Source organism: Pavona decussata, unplaced genomic scaffold (genome assembly GCF_977016875.1).
Source record: "Pavona decussata unplaced genomic scaffold, jaPavDecu1.1 SCAFFOLD_235, whole genome shotgun sequence".
NCBI lineage: Eukaryota > Metazoa > Cnidaria > Anthozoa > Scleractinia > Agariciidae > Pavona > Pavona decussata.
Window position 1 is genome coordinate 186093 of NW_028145640.1, and position 22151 is coordinate 208243.

General features: G+C 39.7%; 1 pseudogene; it reads left to right on the forward strand.

Moving 5' to 3' along the window:
- The first annotated feature begins 11393 nt into the window (after positions 1 to 11393).
- LOC146457940 (uncharacterized) lies at positions 11394 to 12203 on the forward strand (annotated as a pseudogene).
- The last annotated feature ends 9948 nt before the right edge of the window (positions 12204 to 22151 follow it).

Here is a 22151-nt window from a genome sequence, read left to right on the forward strand (position 1 = left end):
CCATACACATGTAGAGGCTCATATACATGTAGAGGTCCTTGATCCAGCTGCAGTTAATCCAAGTACAAATAAAATCAAATATCCCCAAATTTTAAAAGCTTTTCGCTTAAGCAAGTTAAATTGCACGAAAGGTGTTTTTCAAAACTTTCACTCAAGCACACCATTTGAAAATTCAACAACAAACAGCAGCCATTTTGCGCTGATTTTTCAGAAAAAATATACTGGAAAAGAACTTGAAACTTTTATCCTGGGATTCCTAGCCATCCCAGCCGTAATAATTATATAGTTGCAGTTCCAACATTGTACTTTTCAAGACTGAAGCGCTATCTCTAGGTTTCCTCTCATAACAAAAATATGTTTTGCGACTTTTCAAAGAATAGTAAAAGTGATGACGTGTAGCTTTGTAGTTCAGGATAATTTTGATTTCACTTAGCTCGAGTTTTTGACACTTTGCTTCAAGTTGCAGCCTCTCCAGCCTGTATCGACAAGACAAGCAGATTTTGCGCTTACTGTTCCTGTGCTTGGGATCGTAACCATTGTCATTCAACCATGAATCTTCTTGTCGAGAACAACGCCGCGATTGTTCAGTGGTGACAATGCCATGCCTCCATTCCTCATGGCGAGGACAACAACACTTGGGATGGAAGGTTATTTAGACCAAGAATGTCGCAAAGACCAAAATATTTACACCTATTTACACTTATTTACAATATATATACAGACTATTATACAAATTTTCATTAATCAAAGCCGTGAGAGATGTTGAAGAACCCCAAGAATACTGAGGGCCAGATAAAACAAGATGGCGCCGCAATATAAAATACGAGATGCTCGGTTCAAATCTTTGTAACTTTTTTCTCCCACACTCGAATCTCACGAACGTTGAAGAGACAATAGATCGAGACAAAGACTCTTTTTGTTTGTAACTTTCGGAACTGCAATCGCCCATCTTCGTACAGAAATCGTAGCGAAGATGTTTTTTACCAATCACAACCTCAGATTTTCACGACGTAAGCCAATTATGCAAATTAGAAGCTTAACATTTGGCTAACACGTAGCGTTACTTGAGTGCTATTGTAATGATTTAGATATCAAGCTTTTTCTTCTTTTAAGATCGGTAATATGTTTGGTGTGAAAGACCCTGTCCCTGACTGGCTCTGTTCGCGTGAGGTGTATAAGTTTGCATGTGCAGGCTGTAATGCCTGTTATGTTGGCGAAACAACGCGGCATTTTACCACAAACGCACGTGGGCATTTAGCCACTGATAGGGCCTCTTACATTTTCAAACATCTGCAGAATTCTGAACATTCTCACGCCTTATGTTCATTAGATTGTTTCCATATTTTAGATCACGCATCTACCATTTTCTACCTCAAGATAAAAAAGGCTATTCATATTCAAAGAGAACAACCGTCCTTGAATCAACAATTACACCACGTAAATCTAAAATTATCCTTATAATTCTCACATTATCACGTTTCATGTTCATTTTGCTGTCACCATTTATCATATGTACATTAAGTAACTGAAGATGACAGAAGTCTCTGTCAAAACATGTTTTGCAAACTTAAAAGTTTTGTCGTTTCTATAAACAGTTCAATTTAAAATGAAAAAGGCCTAGTGGGTTGAAGGTCAATGAACCTAGATAGAACTCAACTACTGATTTCGTTTCTATTGTTAAATCTCCTTTGCTGTGTAAAACAAAAATTTGGCAAATTCTGTGCAGAAAAGGACAAGATAAAGAATTTACAGAAACACAATATAACATTTCAGAGTGTTACTGATGAGGCCAGACATAACTTGGATTTACTGCAATACACATGGCTTGTTGACGAATTTCAACAGTCCCTTAAGAGTATGGTTGATTACTAGGAAGCCAAAACTCACATCATTGAAGAATGCCCACATATACAAGAGTACATGGAAAAGAACGTCCTGTTTTTAGCTAGTAACTGGCCAACATGGTACTACAACAAGAAAATTATATGCCAGGTTTGCCTTACCCTCTCAATAAGCTATTCAACCTCGATCCTTCACTACACGAGAAAAAGTATCACTATACACCTATGCAATACTTCAGGGGGTTGAAAAATTTGCATTGTACAAAAACAATACATTTGTATGGTATTGTTTTTACCAGGAAGCTTTTGTCTGGTTTGTAAAGCTTGTTTGACAATTCTTTCCTTACTCAACAGTGGAAACCCAATGTTGATCCAGACTACTTACTGTCCATTGTGCCATGGCAAGGGCCCTTTCACATCTGCCTTAATTCACAAGAAGATGTCTCGAACTTCCACAGTTCCTTTGAGAATTTTGACAAGTTCTTCTTTAACCAGAGGAAGGTGCTGCCAACCAAACCTAAACCATACCGCATTTCAACACTTATTACTGCTGCATTTGGGGGATAACTGACAGTGAGAACTGCTGCTCTGTCAGCATTTGGTCAGTACAAGGACCCAGAGAATGTAATGTTAGTGTTTCTTCTGGATGAATTGGTTCCACTGGTATTTTATTTCTATACAGGAGATTTCTTCACCCCACCTGGGGAATAAATGATTTTATGCTGCTTGTTAGTGCCAGTCTCCCGGGAAATGGTTGGAAGTCATCCAGGAATTAGAGAATCCAATACTTAAGCAGATGAGGCCAGGTTACTGCCCTCTTTTCCAAAACTCGAGCTCTCTACGCAGTTAGCAATTTGTGCAGTTCGAATTTTGAAGGATTTGTCTGCTTCACTTCTAGAAAAGAGATTCACAACATTCAGTGAGCGGACGCCAAACAAGTTAAGTGAAAACATTGTTTTTAACAGAGACGAAGTTGCCGTGTGTAAAGCATTTGAGGTGACTTGATGGCTTGCATGACGCAACCATGTGCTTTGTTGGTTGGCCATTCCTTCTACAAAGAATGATCGAATTCATACAACATAACCAAGACGGTGGTTTTTATTCACGCACATTTGGTGTAGATAGCACGTGTACCGTCAAAACAATCGGAATGTGGGGGAGAACAGTGGACAAACTGATTAAGTTTGATTTGCAAACCATCCAGGGTACCGTGCCCAATGTTGTAATTTTAGACATTGGCTCGAACGATTTATGCGATGAGAGGGCTGACCCGGACACAGTCGCATTGTCAATCCTTGCATTAGTCGGGGTTCTTTTAAAGGATTTACACTTACAATGTTTAGTCTTATGCAAAGTTTTTCCCAGGAAAAAACAGCCATTTTTGGAATATAATGAAAGGGTTTGGTGCTTAAATGGCTTACTAAGGGAAGCGGTTACAGGCATTCATTGGGCAAAGTTCTGGTTACACTGCAGCTTATGCAATCCTTCATGTAACATATTTACCCCGGATGCGATTTAATAGAACAATGGATGCCATCAAGCACTGTATTGAAGCTAACGTGGAGCTATTTTATTCGCCCTGAACTGGAAGAGAGATGGGCATGACCCCAAGTGTCAACTAACATTGTGGCTCAGTTACTATAGGGCTCATATTTTAGTTCTGTTATTTTGGAATGTCATTCACTCTTACTCTGAATGTCTGTTTAGTTGGGGCAAACCAAACAAGGTTTACTGTATAGAATAACGATACCCTTACATTTTGGTTACAAGTGAAAGATGATTAGTGTTTTCCAAGATTATTTTTGCTACGACAGTATGGTATTATCATATCTGTGGGGCAAGAGTTTATTTTTATTGTCCCAGAATATGATTGTTCATTTTAGGGTACTGTGTATCGTGAGACTGTGTCTCAGAATGTTATTGATTTAGGGTTGCTGGTTACCCCGCACCCCCCCTTCCTTCCTTTATCTCCCGTGGTACACTTTGATTTCAGAGGGCTCTCAGAGGAAATTAACATGGCGACCGCGCATTCTAAACTTCGTGTTAGTCAGTCATTAGAACCACTGTTAATACTTAATAGAGCAGAAGTGGCGACTTGACCCTTCGGACATATGGAAGGAAAACATGATGCGTAGTAGTAGGTGATGAAAGATATATGCGCAATAGACGTTTTTATGTTTTGATCAGAAAGTAATAGCTGAAACAATGGGGCAATTGTGTGACAAGCTGAGACAAAGCGAGAGGCAGTATTTTCGCTCTTTGGCATGCATGGTGGACGCGTTTGAGAAATAAAGGAAGTTTGTTACGACATTCTTGACACCTCTGAGTTTCCTGGTAACAAAGAATCCACCAGATAAGTAGAATACCCTTTACTTTAGATCACTACCAGCTCACATTTTTATTAGGAATTCGTCTACGTGAGTAAAAGCCAAATTTAATAAAGCTCGTAACAACCCTTCGATTTCAACATGGCCACCACTACTCTCAATCAAGACGAACACAATCAGACTTTAGGACGAGTTTGCCGTATGTGTGCTGGATTTTCTTTGAATTTTCACAGGAAGTCAAGGAAGATTTTTACTGTCCTGCTTTTAAAGACATCCTATTCAAACCAGTGGAAACACTCTGTAAACACTATTTCTGTGGGGAATGTTTCAAACAGGCCCTTCAGTCTTCAGGCTTTCCCCTAAACTGCCCCTGTATGCAGGACCGAGCTAAGCTCAGCAGACCACATAAAAAAGCCAGCACGAATGGTTCTGAGGCTTATAGGAGAACTCACGGTAAGAGTAAGCTAATATTACAGTCCCCAACCTTGCCCCTGACCCAGCAGCTGACACCCCTTCAGCCACTTTGGAGCAAGCAATGGAACAGCTTCACCAGGGAGAGATTTCCCCCGAACTGGAGCGCATGGGTACTTTGTTCATAAAAGTCCAAAGTGAAGGCATCAGCTGATGGAAAAACAGCCATGCTTAAAACAGGTAGAAAGGTAATAAGTGTAAACAGCATTTAAAATACAAAACAAAGTAAAGGCTCTAATTCTCGCTATTTTTATTAAAGCCTTTAAGACTAGTTGCAGTGGCACAACCGCATAAGGCCAGTGATGAGGTTTGCGACCAACAGAAGAAGAACAGGACCAAAACTCCACAAAATCTGGGAGAAACTGTGAGCAAAGGGAAGGGCACCCTCCATCTTGTTCATCAAATAAAAATGCAGAAAAAGGAATGTCGGGAGCTTCTTAAAGAGGCGCTCGGAAAGGAATTGGTACTGGAGGTCCCACAGGGAGAGGCACCCAGGCAATGAAAGCTGACATGGGTCTGCCATGGTTTGGTCTGAAGAAACTGCACAGGTAAATGTAAACTAAAATTGAGAACAAAAAGTTAAACCAAAATCGAATTTAACTATTTCTTAATTGGTTCCAATTTGTCGGTGGTTTAGTCAGTGGGGCATTATTATTGACAGGGAGAAGAAACAGCGAAAACAAAAAGGTGAACAAATTGGTGACAACCTCGGGTCGGAGATGCTGCCAATGGAACACTTGGAGAAAAGAGGGAAAGTAAGTAAGTAAGTAAGTGAACTTTATTTAGACAGGGTGGCCCAATCAGCTACGGGGCTGTTATCCTGAGGGGCCCTGTATACACAGGTGGTGACAGTCATCAAAGGAACTCCATGTGCCTATGTAGCAGGTGTCAAAGAAAAGATAACAAACTTCATTGAAAGCAATTCAAAGTGAATATTCAACTTGTTTGGTTTACCATTTTTTTAAAGTATTTAAGACAGTTAATTCAATTCGTTTATTTTGCCATTAACCAAAAAAATACAACATAAATACATTATAGACGACAAACAATATTCTTACTATAACAAAGAAAAACGAGAAGAACGAACGTTTTGCTAGAATTATTACTATTTGCATGCTCATTATGTTATCAGGGCTGGGCTTTTAACCTGGCACGATGGGAACATTCCTGGCAGTGAAATGTATGTGAAAATTGGGGGTGATCATGGACAGGGCTCAATGAAGTTTGGCTTTTAACTAGCCAATGTTGAGAAGCCAACTCAAGCAAGAAGAATACAGGTTTCTGTCTGTTTGAAGCAAAGGACACCAGAAACAACATGGTAACAGCGACAATGCCCCACAAGCAACAGCTTGATGATCTGGCGCAAACTCAGTGGCAGTACAGAGATAAAATCAACACTTCCATTGCTATGATCAGTTTAATTGTTTAATTGTTGTTGCTGGATAATCTCATTTGCTTCCAAACTTTTTTTTCTTTTGAAACATTTAGAAACCAAACTATCCGCCTGTTCATGTTCAGGGACCATGAATTCCTGTGTAAAGTCATTGGAATAACAGGCGCAAATGGTGAGTTTTTCTTATCATCAAGAAAGTCCAAGATACAAGTTATATTTATAACAAAATCTATCTAGTAACTTAACTTCTTTTTTTATAATTTTTAGGACGACATCAAGGGGGGGGGGGGGGGGATTTTCTATGTTCCCGGCATGCATTGCGGTCAAACCATATTATCAAACGGCCGACCGCCTGCGAGCGCTCATTTCAAAATGGACGCCGTAGAGATCACACGTCAACAGATCGAACTTTTTGATAAAAATCTGGTTCTTTACGTCGACTGCATCGATGCAGCGGTTAAATTTGACGAGGTTCCTCTAGATCTTCCCTCTCTGAGCTATGGAATGCTTCTTGGGCACGTTAATTTTCCAGATGAACTGCGAAATCGCCGGATGGCTTTGTTTCCAAACACCGAGGAAACAAAAGCGAAGTTTGAAAATGTTGGATCGCCAGCAGTTATCGATGTTACGGCTAGCTCAATTGTGAAGGTAATGTTTAAGTTTAAAACCATCTGTTTTCCTTGAACCAGAGAGGCCTTCTACGATCCACCAAATGCAAATTCGGCCTTCAAGAAATTCTTTATATAGCTTGCTGGAGAAAAAGAGGTGACTCTCATTTACGAGTGGAAACAACTGAATAGTTTATCGGCGACAGCCAAGTCTATGAAGCCACTGGCATTTTATGATACCATAAACAAGTTGCCTTTTATACCGTGGCCAGATTTAAACACTCCATCGTGCATTTGTTCACGTTTTCCAAATGTTGGTTTGGTCCTTGTAAACCACAACAATCCTGGTGTGAATAGATTCAACGCAAACCGTTTGGATAACTCTGATGACAGTGGTGAAGAACCTGACAGGGAATTTGAAGATCAGGATGAGGGTGATGCTGTTGTGCTAGTGCTTGGAGAGGACGAAAATCAGAAAAGAGATGATGAAAGTGAAAGTGAAGTGGAATGCTTTGCAGAAAAGATGAAACTCAAGGGTTGCAGTTATCATGAACAGTTCCAAAGCACCCTTAAGAGTTGCCAACGCATGATTGCTTCAGGCAATGTAGTTGCAGTAGAATTACACTTTGAGTCTGTCAATTTACGGGATGACAATGCAATTGTAGCACAAGCAAAAGTTGATGGACGCTTGCAGTCACTTGGTTACATACCAGTTGGAAAAATTCCAAAAGTGACAGCGGCAATTAAAGAAAATTCCATCCGGAGCATTAAACTGGAATGCCCAGAAGTGGTGAACAGCAAGTTGATGGGTAAGGAAAGGCAAAACGGGCGCATAGTTGGGCCCTTTAATTATCCACCTTTCAATTACTTATGAGTATCACCTCTTGGGGTAATACCAAAGAAAGCCCCTGGTGAATCTCGAATGACACATCATTTATCCTTTCCTTATGGAGATTCAATCAATGCATTCATTCCACCAGAATTTTCAACAGTTAACTATGCTACAGCAGATGATGCCATCAACATCATAAAATTCTTAGGGCGAGGCTGTGTGTTAGCCATATTGATGCCAGGAGTGCCTTTAGAATACTACCAGTACATCCTTCTGACCCATTTGATATCTTTAGTTTTGTCTATTGTTTTCGATTACTGTACACATCAATCATGGATGGCTCATTCAAGACATCTGATTGACATTTAGTCTTAATCCATTAGCGTCGTGTCTCGATAGCTTTAAATTACCAAATCACTGTATTTTTTTGTAGTCTGTGGGACGAGGTGGAGAGCAAAGTGGAAAGTACCCTGGACTGGAACTGGACTGCGAATACCAAAAAGAAAGTCAAACGAGAAATTGCACCAATTGGCCATGACTTTGAGGCAGTCGCAAATACTGCGACAAGAAGGATAGGTCATTTATCTATAAAATAAATGGCCGCAGAGGAAACCCTGACATGCCATTGTTTGTATTCAAAATGAGCGAAACCAAAGCAAGAATAGGGTTGAGCATGGACCGAAAGGGGGATCATTTTTTGCATGATTAATTTTGCTTTGTTCGATGGAAAGCGGGAAGTGATGTAATGGCTTTGTTACCTTAACGGCAAGCGTGTATAATCCTCAAAGTTTAACGGGAAAATTGGAGTTGCATTTTGGTTTGAAGCTCGGTGGTTGCGTGGTTTATGAAGGGTTGTTTTCGGACTTTTGGGACATTTAAGGGCTGGAACTTTACGGAATTACATGTTCGGGAAATCGCCTGAACATCCTCTACGGAAGCAGATCACACTTGCTGTCATGGAAAGCGAGTCTTAAAAAACACAGACCATGTTACCCTGCTTTGGAACCTTTTCAACAAGGTGTTGGCAAAGGTGTCTAAAGACCAAACAACTGGGTTTAATCCTGTCGGGTGGTGTACAGACATAGCTGGGGCGAACCTGGCTGGTATAGCCAAGGTTTTTGGCGAGGAAGGTAAAAGTTGCATTAAGTCGTGCGAATTCCACTTCAAGGAACATAGAAACAAAATGGTTAAAAAATTAGAAACTGAAAGCTTAGATGTTTTTAAATGTCTGTGCAATCAGCTCCTTGAAAGTGAAACACTGGGCGCTTATTACGAGGCAAAAACTCTAATTGATCACTTCATAAACAGTATGGCAGAACGGGCGTTCCTAAAATCTTGGTCAGCGTGGTGCTCCAAGTCAGGCACCTCATATGAACCAAGCCAAGGTAGTCCACGCTGGACGGGTCCATCGAGATCTACCAAATCTGTCATTGTTGGATGCCTGTCAAGCGGATGTAAGGGACGCAGTAACTCTACACTTAGGGCCAAAAGCTTATGAACAAGGCTCTGCTGCAGGTGGGACTGGACCGTCATACACCCAACGTTAACAGAAGAAACACTGGGAACAGTTAAAAAGGGCAAAACAACTTGGCCACGATGTGTTTTGTGCAAGCCATGGGAAAAGCGGGTACAAAATAGGCCCCAAATCAAAACATCGCCCTCGAAACACTGCAACGACAGTAGGAAAAAAAGGCAGCTCAGTTTCATTGCATTCTGATCAAATGCATGTTGCTACATTCCAGGATATGGCATATAGATCCCAGAGTTCTACAAATTCTGCACCAGGAAACACGCCATCCGCCTTGTCGACCTTATTCAATGATGGATATATGGAACCTTTACTAACTACTCAGTTGAATCTAGATGGTGTTCATATATATGTAGCCAAAGTGCGGCCATTCATGAAAATCAAAATGGATGAAGGAAAGGAGTGTTACGATCTCTGGTTTATTCTGGAGGAAAATTTGAAATGTATAACATCCTGTTTAGAATACTGATTTATATATATTTAAGGGGTGCTCATAGAATCATCACATGCCGTGCAAGAGGAATGCTCTTCTCAGCATATCAGCTGTGCACAACAGACCATCAGCTCTACACAACAGCCTAGTTGTTATTCAGAAGTTGTGAGTACTTCACAAGGGACCAGCCCTGAAGCAGATGCCAGCACTTCACCTGACACCAGCTGTCCTGGGCAATCAGATTTTTGTGAAGTTATAGATTTGTCAAGCTCACAGTACACTACACATTAAAATGTAGGAATGACCCTAACTGGTGGAGCAAGGCACAACAAACCCTCTACCTGGGAGTTATGGTGTAGATGTTTCGGAGAAACCTGGTTCAGTGACAATAACGTTCACAAAAATGAGAAGACTGTGTGCGCTGTTCAATAAATTCAAAGACCTTGAAGCATTTACAAAGGAGCTAGGAGCTGGAAAAGGGGTGGTGAAACTTATTGTTGACGACAGGAAGAATGGAATTATGAGATACAAATTTAAAGAGGAAATCTTACAATTTAATATCCATTACAGGTACTGGAATGCATTGGCATCATTCAGCATTGAAACAACGTGAAACAGGAGCAGTTTGTTTTCCAGTATTGATCATGATTGGATGCAATGGTACATTCTTGAGTTGTAATCGAGTAGAGACAAAAGCATATATAGAAAAGATTCTGTTGTATTTTATGATTTTATACACTTCTATCACAATTGTGGGTACAATAATTGTCTGATATGATATAATTTTGTTGCAATTCTCTCAGTGGAATTGAAACAAAATATGGGAACAATCTCTGGCAGATCCCTGACAATATAAATTATTCCCTTAAGGAAGCTATAAAATAAAATTTCTTTCCTGGTCATCGGAACATCAAAACAGATCATCCCAGGATGGATTTTACTCATCCATGGAGAAAGCCATCTATTATTTCCATTCTTAGCTCTTATCATTGTGTGTTCCAACAGTGGATATGCATGACTAATTTCATGCTCGTATCCATAGCGAAAGGGACCATATTTTCCTTTCACAACAGCTTCAGCCACTTTCTCTAGTGCGTTAAATGGCTCGTCTAGATCTTTTAACTTGTGTACATTTGAAATCTGGCATTTGAATTCCGATGCCTGGCGGTTTAATGCTCCTTTGATCCCATTAAAAAGTAAAAGTTTCTTCTTGGTCAGGCTCACTTTGGGACGCCATCTTGAATTTTTTTGTATACAATGGCCCAGACCCCACTCGGCCGAAAGAGTTTGGCCCAATTTGAGGTCAAAATTTCCAAGCGTGTTGTTTTACTGACGGATAAGCTTGGCAAACCTCAGGCCTTTGTTGGGAGATTCTTCTAGACCAAACCAAGGAACACATAAAAAACACCCAACAGAGCTCCGAAGACCCGAATGCAATAAAAGAATTAATTAGCATAAAAATATTTTTCCTGGTAACAAAATAAACAAAGATGGTGGCTACAATTGTGTTTGTAGACAAAGGTACTATTGATGAAGTTGTTGGCAAAGAGGATAGCGATGAAATCAAGACACAAGTGATACTGAAAGTAGCAAAGAAGAAGATGACAGGAGCAAACAAGATAGCAATAGCGAAGAAGAAAGTGGCGAAGAAAGTGAAGAAGACAACTGGGTTGTTGGTGTACACGATGATGCCAAGAGGTTCTACGAACCAGAGGAGGATGGTGTGTTTAATATTGGAATTTCAGGCGATGGCAACTGGAGAAGAGGCTACTCTTCCTTGTATGGGATAGTCACTGTGATATCCACAGTTACTGGCAAAGTAATTGACATTGAACAAAAGTCAAAAGACTGCAAGGAGTGCACAGAGTGGAGGAACAATGAAGGCACTCAGGAATTTGAAGATTGGTGGGAAGGTCACCGACATCTTTGCCAGGCTAATCACCTTGGTTCACCTGGATCAATGGAGGCCACTGGCCTTCTTGCCATTTTTCAGTGGTCAGTTGAAAGTTATGCAGTCCGCTACACAGAGTTTGTGGGAGATGGGAACAGCAAAGCCCACAAGCTCATTGTAGATGAAGCTGTTTATGGTGAAAGAGAGGTCACCAAGCTGGAGTGCATCGGGCATGTTCTGGGGTCATGCCTTTGCTTGCTTCAGTGGTATTGGAAGGCTGACCAACAACAAAATAGATCAGCTACAGGTCTATTATGGCAACGCTATCCGAAACAAATGTTATCATGACCGTATGGCAACATACTCGATCCAGTGATGAAAACCCAGACCATGACTTGTGTCCCCGTGAAGAAAACTCATGGAGGGAACAAGAGATTACAGGCACACACATCCACTGCCTTCTGCTGTTGCCAGTGCAGTTCATTCAACTATAGAAGCCCCCAGTGACCAAAATCTGTTATGGCGCTGTCTCCATGGTGGCAAGCAAAACCGAAATGAGGCAATAAATGCAGTCATTTGGCAACTTGCCGCTGACATTGGAGTGTCTCATTTCAATGATGGGTTAGAATCTATCAAACTTGCCCTTAAAGAGCTAGGAATTACTCCAGGACTCCACTGCAGCGAGGCTTGCAAAAAAAGCTGGACTATGATAGATTGCATCATGCCTGCAGAAAGGGCTCTGATCAGTCCAAGGAGAGGAGAAAACATATCAGAACCTTGAAGAAAAGCTACAGTGACCATTTGGAGGCTATTGAAGGACGAGGCTGGAGCCTTCTGGGACTGAACCTGGTGAATTTGCTGATAATTAACTTGAATTAACTTAAATGCTATTTTCCCAGATTCCATGTTTTAGACATGTTCAGCCACTGTACACAGAACATCTCAAAAACTATTTAAGATAACTCAATGAAATTTTCACATTTTGTTGGATAGAAATAGATCTGTGCATGACCTACTTTGACATGGTTTGTGACACCCTATCATGATATTAACATTTTTTTCAATGACGATATTTCAAATTTTGTTAAGTGTTCTAAGTGAAGGCCTCATTCCTGATCAAAACACAATTTTTTCATAATAGTACGTCAATACTTAGCTCTGACAACATAAAAACATTTGCTAAATTTCAACTCTCCAGCATAAAGCAGAGTAGAGATATTGTGTTCAAGAGAACACCCAACTTCTAGACCCTCGGAAATGGGTTTGGTTATAAGAATGGGTATGGCTCTAAGGAATGTGAGAGATGCACCCCAAATGTATGGCAAATGAATCATTGAGACCTGCCTAACACAGTGATAGAGTTGAATTGACTTGATGTTATAAAAGAGTGTTGAGAATTATATTGTGAAAATTACCATTAAGGCATGTGCACACATTGTACCATGCTGTAAAACAATAGGTTTAGGAACAGCTTCTTTTATATCTTCAGCAATCCATGCCAATATTATACGTTTAATGTTTAGCTTATATTTATATTTTTTTAATATTGTTGATTTTTTCGCAATTCCATTTCTTATAACTTGTGAATTTAATGCTGATATATTAGAGATATGTTATATAAGTAAGGCTGCAATGTATTCAAATAAAGTGTCATCTTCTACTTCTCTTCTCTTGTTACTGCCAGAATTTGTTAGCCTGGGGACCTATGACCAACATGACAAGGGGAGGGTAAATGTAAAAATGGGTGGGGTAAGAATCGCAATTCATGCAGCCAAGGAAAACTGAAGTTGGACGTTTCTCTGTATATGGGGGTCGACACAAACTTGTACTTAAATGTATGTGGGGGCGGCCACTCCATTTTGCAGGGGCCCCTGGGTTCTTACAGCTCACATGTTTGTGCCAGTTCATTTCGCATCTGTTTGCTTGCTGGAGCTTGTGCTAAGTTTGTTGCTTCTTTTTCGCCCAGTTTTCTCGATTTACGTCTTCGTTATGTCCCGAAACACTCACAATAGCTTACAGGCTCGGCTTTTCGCTAACGACGCGCCATCTACGGGGGATGGTTCGTCGAGTACTCTTTGTGAAACTTCAACTGCTGGTGGGACATCTCTGCCTTCCACGACCGCTAGTGCGACTTTGGCGGCTTCAGCGGTGCCCACTTATCGCCTGAGATGATTTCCTTAATTACGCAAACGGTCCGAGCGGCCATGGCGGCTGAGAAACCTCCTGTATCTGATCCACTTCAAGCATTACCAAGTGCTATGGCGACCGCAAATGCTGGGGGCGCTCCTGCCTCAAATTCCTTGGATACTTCAACAGCGAGTTTCTTGGCTTCGGGCAGTACAGTTCCTGTTGGACAGCCGTCACAAGGTAGGCCAGCTTCTTGTGTTGTTGTCCCTTCGTTCGTGCAAACATTCGCTGCGCCGTCATGTCGCTTGCTCCCTCGTTTACTCCGCGTCCATCTATTTGTCCATGAGTGGCCAGGCTCTTAACTTTGCAAAGAACTAATAGCCCCGAATGCTTTTTGGTGGTCTCAGACAACTGGACCACTCCTAATTTCAAGCACTTAAAATTCCAACTTCAAAAACAGTTGTATACTAGATAAGTCAGTTGATGGGATTAACTACCATACATTAAATCAAATCTGTTACCTCATCTTTCAGGCACAGTTGCTACATATGGTAAAAAATACCACAAAGCCCCTTGAGGGATTGAAAACACTACTTTACCACCTATTCACTCCTGATGAAGTAAGGCAGTCATCCCTCAAAGGGCGAACAACTGGCACTGGCGGTGAAAATGTGGGCCTCCATAAGCAAAAGCCGGATTTGATCTACTGTAAGTTCTATAGTAATGTTAGCATAATATTTTTAATGTGATCAACATGTCCGCAATTATTTAAAAAAGGGTCTTTGCCTTTCCATATCGCAGTGTCCCCTCCCCCTCATGAAATCTTTTCCATTCTTTCAGTTGCCATAGAGGAATGGTACAAAATGGAGAGGCTGCCAGTTGATTACTTAATTCGCGGACAGCAGAGGAAGTTACGCCAGCAATATGCCAAATTGACAAGCAGCTAAGAACTCTAGAAACCATTTCATTTCAATACTGATGTTGCTGTTTCAGTTTCATTGTGACAATAATATTGTACTTGATTGTTATTGCTTTTGATTAATTTTATGTTGTCTCTAAATAATTTTATTATCTCAAAAATGACTTATTCTGTAATGATGACTTTTTTCTGTGCATAAGTTTTTACATATCCTGTTAATTGTCTTTTATATTCAAATTGCATGGTTTTAATTTTTCATATATTCTCTTCATGACAAAAAAATGAATATGCAGTAGTATTTTAGTTAAAATTTGTAAATAAAACTTTTTTGCACTTTTGAAAACCCAGTCGTTTCATAAGATAAATACTTAATTTAAAACTTAACCAATGATGCTTTTAGAACATCACTTTAAGACCATCACTGTGATGTCAGGTCCTGAGATAAGAAAACCAGTCATTCCTAAGTATTCCTAGTACATTCCCAAAAAATCCCAGAAATTCTTTAAAATTCCTAGGAATTTCTGAGAATGTTTGGGTAAGCCAGCATAATTGTTGGATGCTTATTAGTTACTACACACTTGGAATTCCTGGGAATTCCAAGTACTATTTTATATCAACTGGGAATTTCTGGGAATTCATAACAAAAACTGATTAAACTAGGAATTCCAAGTCTGAATTTACCGTGAAAATTCACACCTTTGATTCCTAGGAATTCCTAAGAAAAAATTCCTAGGAATTCCTAGGAATTCCTAGATGTATTTCACAAGGGGAAGTTGAGTTCAAGGAGGTGAAAATTTTGTTAGTATGAAAGGCCCTGAAGGAAATGTATGTTTACCCATGGTGCTCATGTTTTCATCGGCTGACACTAAAAAAAAAATTTTCCCTGGGTGTTGAAAGCAGTGAAACATGGTGTGCAAGAAATAACCAATCACTTCAGGGCACACTTGACAAATTCCATTCTATAATCGAATTTACTTGAATTTTTTTCAATTTTGCTTTTGGGTGATGGTTTCTAGGAGATGTAGCAATGTCCCGCACATCAGATAAAAAGCAAGAAATTTCCACGGGTTTCACCATCAAAGAATTCATTCACATTCAACAAGAACAGCAGAGAAGTAGGGAAAAACAATATTTTACGATGTGGACAATGACATTGACCAAATTAGTGATATACAAACAAAAAAATGCCAATTCTTTACATGTAGAGCTCTTTGTAGATGACAGCGGGGGAGGAGATGAAGAAGGTAGTGATGAAAAAAAAACCTGCTGAAAATGTGGCTGACTTGGCTCGAAATTCAATTCAGTGCCGGTCTATGCTATCAGAAATTGTAGTAGATGAAGTTCTCTGTGTGCCATACCCAACACGAGACCTTGGAGGTAACACTCCAGCAAGCGATTTCTTCAAGCTTTTCATCAGTGGCAATTACTTCCATAGAACTACCAGCATAGCATTGCATAACCTTGACACAAAGACTACAAAAAATTCAGGACAACTCTTGCGGAAGTTTAACATTTTTCAACCTAAACATTCCTGACAGAAACCAACTTCACATGTACTAGGATTCTGATGAATTTATTGGTATTGGCAACTTCAAGAAAACACAAACAACCTTTTGTCACCCTCAGCAAATATTTTTAGTTTGCTCATCCCTTGAATTAAGATCTAGCTTTTATAGCCACACTATCTTGTCAATTTCAATCTCGTAAACCGTGTTCTGGACAAATGGCAAAACGCTAATTTGGTTTGGTGCAGGAATCATGTGTTAGTTTAAATAAAATGTACATTTTTTCGTTGTTATTACATTGTTCCCCAAAGAGGCAGCATTAGTTATTTAAACTCTACTTTACTGAGTATAAATCACTTCAAGTGGCAAAAACAGCATTGGGTGAGGAGAGTGTGAGTGTTCCAACTATTTCACTTGTTTACCTCTACAACACCAACTGTTTAATTGCACCATGGCAGAGAAAGCTGACTAAACACTGATAACCAAACAAGCAAAACTTACAATGGTCAACAAGATATCAGGACAAAAAACAAAGCGGTTCTTAACCCCCACCATCCCTTCTTGAGCTATCCTTCAAGAAGACTCCATTTCTGTGAGGAGGAGCTATTGGATGCCTACCATGAACTAACATTAGGGACTGTTTCTTGCCTCAATGCAAAAGCTGTTGTCAAGGCAAAACCAATCACAGATTAGCAAGTTACTGAGCCAACAGGAGGAAACTGACGACAGTGATATGGTTAAGCAAGAGCAATGCTGACCGTAACAGCAGAGCTGCTTTGAGACTGAAATTTGGGTGCATAACAGCAAGTTTTGTTTCAAAATATATGCAAAACCCTGATACATTCAGAGGGGCCATCATCGGCAATGTACTAGGAATTTTATATATTTTAATTGTTTTGTAGTTTGAAGAACTTTAGATTGTATTCCTTGCTGATGTATTTTAATTATTCATATATCCTTTTCGTGCCTCGTGGCACATAGGGCCTTCACAGAGCTTCTCCACTCCTCTCTATTGGTTGCTGCGGTCCGCACCTCCTCCCACGATCTCCAACCTGCTTCTTGCCTTTCTTTCTCTACTGTCCGTCTCCAGGTGGTTTTTGGTCTTCCCCTTCTCCTTTTACCTTCTGGTGCCCAGCTCATGGCAACATTGCAATCATCATTGCGATCTTTCCTAAGAATATGGCCAATCATTTTCCATCTTCGAGACATCACTTCCACACTCAGTGGCTTCATGCTTGCTCTTTCCAGTAGCTCTTTGGTACTGACATGGTCTTGCCATCGGATTCGGAAGATCTTACGTAGGCATCTATTATGGAACACATTCACTGCTTTATCATCTCCTTTGTTCATCTTCCATGTCTCAGATCCATAGAGTAACACTGGCACTACCAGTGTTTTATACAGCCTCAGTTTTGTTTTCCTCGAGATGTTATTAGAGATCCAGATCTTCTTTAGTTTGTTAAAGGCACCTCTGGCTTTCGATAACCTGTTCTTCAAGTCCTTCATACCGCCTCCCTCTTTACAAACTTTCGCCCCCAAGTACACAAACTCTTCGACATCTTCAATATCCTGCCCATTTATTATGATGTTTTCTTGGTTCCTTGCATTGATCCTCATCGTTTTTGTCTTTTCTCCGTTGATTTTGAGTCCCACCCGTCTGGCCTCTTCGTCCAGCCTTGTCGTTTTATCCTGAATCTGCTGCTTGGTAGATGATTTTAATTATTGCTTTATTTTATTTGTTTTTTGTTTGAACACGACCCCACATACCCGCTTTGAAATTTCATTGCGTATAAATATAAGTTGTATGTGTGTACGCATTGTCAACTCTCTTTGGATACATTTGCATAACAGCTGTTCACAAGCCAAAGTCAGACCAAGAGGTAAGTGAGGCAGACGTCTGCTTGAACAAAAAAGAGCCAGCCATAAGCACTACAGAAAATCCTCTCACCAGGTGGAGTCAGCATAGCTACAGATACCCTGCAGCAGTATCTATGCACTCCTGCAACCTCAGTTCCAGCAGGGTGAGTGTTTTACGCAACTGGTGGCATTGTTACAGCACAGAGATGACGACTCAAGTCAAAGCATGTTAACCCCTTGGGAAGTCAAAAACTGTTTAAGCTGTTTTGCCAAGATTGCAGATTCAAAGTATTTAAAGTAACAGCAATGTAGTTTGAGCCTATGGATTTACATTTTTGAGTTATGACTGCATGTTTTTAAAGTTTGTCTGTTAAACTGTAAATGACACAATTTTTTTTTCATTCACAGGTGTGGGATTTATTGTCAAATAATAAAATGTTGTTGTTGTTGTTGTTGTTGTTCACAACACTTGACTTACAATCATTTACTGTGTGCAGTGCTTGCTTTAGACAAGGAATAGGAGATTATAAAGAGTAAATAACACCATATCAAGACCAGCCACTCACTGACATTCTGCATGAGGCAGGTAGTGATACCGATGACTGTGACTGTAAAGTGACTTAACAGTGTGCGAAAGCCAACAAACTCCTCGGCTTTGTGTGCCAAGCTTCTAGATACATCCAAAGCACCCAAACGCGTCGTACACTGTACCTTTCTATCGTCCGGTGCCATCTTGGCTACGCAACCCAAGTATGGTCGGTCTTAAGATCGGTAACAGACCCAGTAGGAATACCAAGGTCTAGAATCCACGGACATGCAAGCTCTTTTATGGCACGGGCCGCAAGGCTTGTTTGTTTATGATTGAATTTTCAACTTTAATCTAACATATGTAAATCCTTTGTATATTTACTTTTAGATGGGTGAATAAAGCTTATTATTAAATGCTGTGGACTAAAAAAAATGTATAACAATAAGAAAGTGTTTTGAAAAGCTGTGTTTGGATCAAGTACTTGGACTGTGCATTGGAAATGGGCAGATATTAGGAATGACCATGAAGATAACAGTACATTTTTTCCCCCTGAAGCCACTTACTGGCAATTTATCTTGGAAATGAAGTATGGTTGTCTAGAAAAAGGTAATTGCAAGGTAGCCCCAGCTTGAGAAGTGATCAGAGTTAGAAGACAATATTCTTCACCACCTTGAGTATAAATGAGGTTCAGCCCAGAATAATGTACAACTGTGATGAAGCTTCAATTTATATTGTGCCACACTTTTACACTTGGTTGAGTTTTCCTTTTTCTTTGTTTCTTTGTATAATGGCTATTATCCAGGGCATGGTTGCACGTTCATCCACAACTAGCTACAGCTTTAATGCAATTCCAGTCTTCTCGCTTTTCATCAAAGGTTTCTGTTAATATTTTTATGCTCAGTTTTCACTTTTATTAAACTGTCCTTGATTTCAAACAAAAGTTAAAACAATACCATTATAACCACCAGCCCAGGGGCATACATTTATATCTTGAAAAAAGGACTCTAAAAAGAGTGCATATTAAATTAAAATTAAATTAAATACATTTATAAATTAAATTAAAATTAAAATACATTTATAGAGTGCAACATTCCACTAATTGTCCATGGCGCTTTACAATACCTAACTACTCTTTATTAATATGAAAGGTGTTCTAGTCTAAACAACAAGGATTGAAATCCTCCAAACAACAACAGCATAAGAGAGGATCGAAACACACCAATCAACACAAACAAAGGTGCTACTTATACTGTTACGCAATCAGTCAACACCATCGCCTGATGAAGACCAGCAGTATAGCAGTCGAAACATTGCCATCCACATCGATGTGACTCAATCATGAGACAAACGATTAAACTCAGCAATTACTCCAAATTAGGTTAAAAAACTTCATCATCATTCAACAAAATCAGGTACCAATAAATAAAAATTATAAAGATAAGTCTTGAGCTTAGTTTTAAATAAGGTAACTGATGATGTTTCCTAATGTCCAATGGTAATTTGTTCCATAGTTTCGGTCCTGCAACAGAGTATGCCCTATTGCCATACATTTTCATATTCACCACAGGCTTGTCAAGTAACTGGTTGTTTAAGGATCTTAATATGTGGCCCGAGTTCCTATAAGTCAGTCAGGTTTGTGATGTAGCTAGGTGCCTGACCAATTAGAGCCTCATAAGCCATATGAGAAAAACGAGATATCCCTTTTCAGACTTAGCTAAGACTTGTCTCCACCTCAAGAGAATACCAGGCACATTTTTAGATATGAGTAGTTCAATTCTACAGTAAAACAAAAAAATCTAACACACCCTAAAATGGAAAGAATGCTGATTTTGATAAGTGCCAGACCAAAGATAGGACAGTTCATCCTTGTTGCTCATGTTTTCATACCAATAGGAAGAGATCGAGAATGATGTATTATTTAGTAACGACACAGGCACACTCGGAAAAAGAAATTCCGAGTGTTCCTATCAGGAGTCGAAGTTAAGACCTTCCGATTACTAATTTGGATGCTCTACCACTGAGCTACAGGAGACTCATGGGAGCTAAGGCCATTAAACTAGGTTCATGGGAAGAGATTGTTGAGAACAGAAATTTTATCCATTTCACCACGCAAAAGATATAATTTTTTTTACTGTGATTACCTTACCAAAGGACATGCATGCATTAACCCTTCAAGCCCTAACAGTGATGAAAATGAAATTTCTCCTTACATGATCACTGCTTGTTCAAACATTCAAGTGATGAGAAGAAAGGGAACAATCACCAAGGATAAAATGACCTGATATTGAGAAAATTCTCCTTACCAGTTCCATACAGATGTGTAAAGATAGGTAAAGAGAATACAAATTTTCATATCAGGCCTAAAGAGTTAAGGTTTGAAACTATTGCACATATACACAGGACGGTATAGTATGGTGAAGTTTGCTGCCACAGAAAACTGATTATTCTTTGTTGGTTTCTGTTGACTGTTTTACTGAAAATAAATCAGTTTTACATTTCAAGAACCTTGATTGGATTCTGATAAATAACTCCTTAGAGGACATGGGTGGGACATGGGCAGTAGTTGGCCATGACAACTTCACGTCGATTTAAGTGTGTACCCACGTTTTGTGGGTCGTTAAGTATTCATATATTCATGCTATTGTTTAGACTCATTGCTGATTCATCGGTGTTCACGTCGGATGTCACTCGGGAATGTAAGACAACTATAGAAATCGGAAGGCCCTTTGAGGAAATGTGTGACAATTTCCTTTTGTTTATCATCTGAGAACGAACAATAGCTCAGTTCGATTCACAAAAAAAACCTTTTTAAAGCTGTCGGACTGCAACTTTTCTTTGATAATCTCTAAACTTTTAAAGTTTATTTTGTGCTTATGATCAAGCACGCGCTTATCGGAACGATCTCGAATATCAAACGTAAACACGGCTGTTATTTCAGTTAATATCAAGAACTCAGGATGCTCAGCGTTTGCAGTAATGTAAAAAATCCAGGCCTCATTTATTTAAAGAAGAAAGTGAAATTCACCTAATAACTTTTTTACTTTGTAGGGAATAACTTCAATGATTCAAAATCGAAACGAGAAGGAGCAGTCGGCTGCGGAACTGTCAGACGGCGCGTCGTTGAGAAATCTCGACCACAGAAATTCATTCAGACCACATTTTACAGCCGTCAAATCGACCTTTTCGTTAAAAAAAATACAAATAAAAAAGAAACGTTTTCGGGATGAATTTTCGTTCAGGACTCTCTGCAATAATACATGTACCTCCGGGAATTCACACACACTTCGGACGAAGACGGCTTCGCATAAATTAACTTTGCAGTTCGAACTGCCGATCAACAAACATACATCGAACTTCGGCCTACGTTGACCAAAAACCCTCGTTCAAGATCTCTTTTTGAAGCTCTCAAAATGCTCTATTTTCATAAATACAAATCGAACTTGGAAATGTTTTGCGAAAAAAACTAAATGCATGTAAAGTCCCAAGTCATTCTATGCAGTTTATTCACACATCAAGAACAAAAGGATACGATAATAAACTCTGCCGCTCGTGGTCGCATAATTGCGCTATTGTTCCATTCCTTTGAAGTCGCTTTAGGTCCTCATCCAAAAGATCTCACCTTTTTCCAAACGAATGAAACCGAACTTATTCAACACGTTTTCGGTGGCTCCGAAGTGAATGCCCAAAGGACTAAAAACGAGCCTTCAAGCTACAAAATCCAGCAGTTTTTCCCATTTCTGAATGACACACTTAAATCGGCGTGAAGTTGTAATGGCACAATTCTTGCTGGATCATCCTCACATAATGAAAAGTGGTGATCTATTGGGCTTATTGTCATCATTTCTTCATTTAAATATCTTTGCCATAAAGATTGATATACATGTAATCAA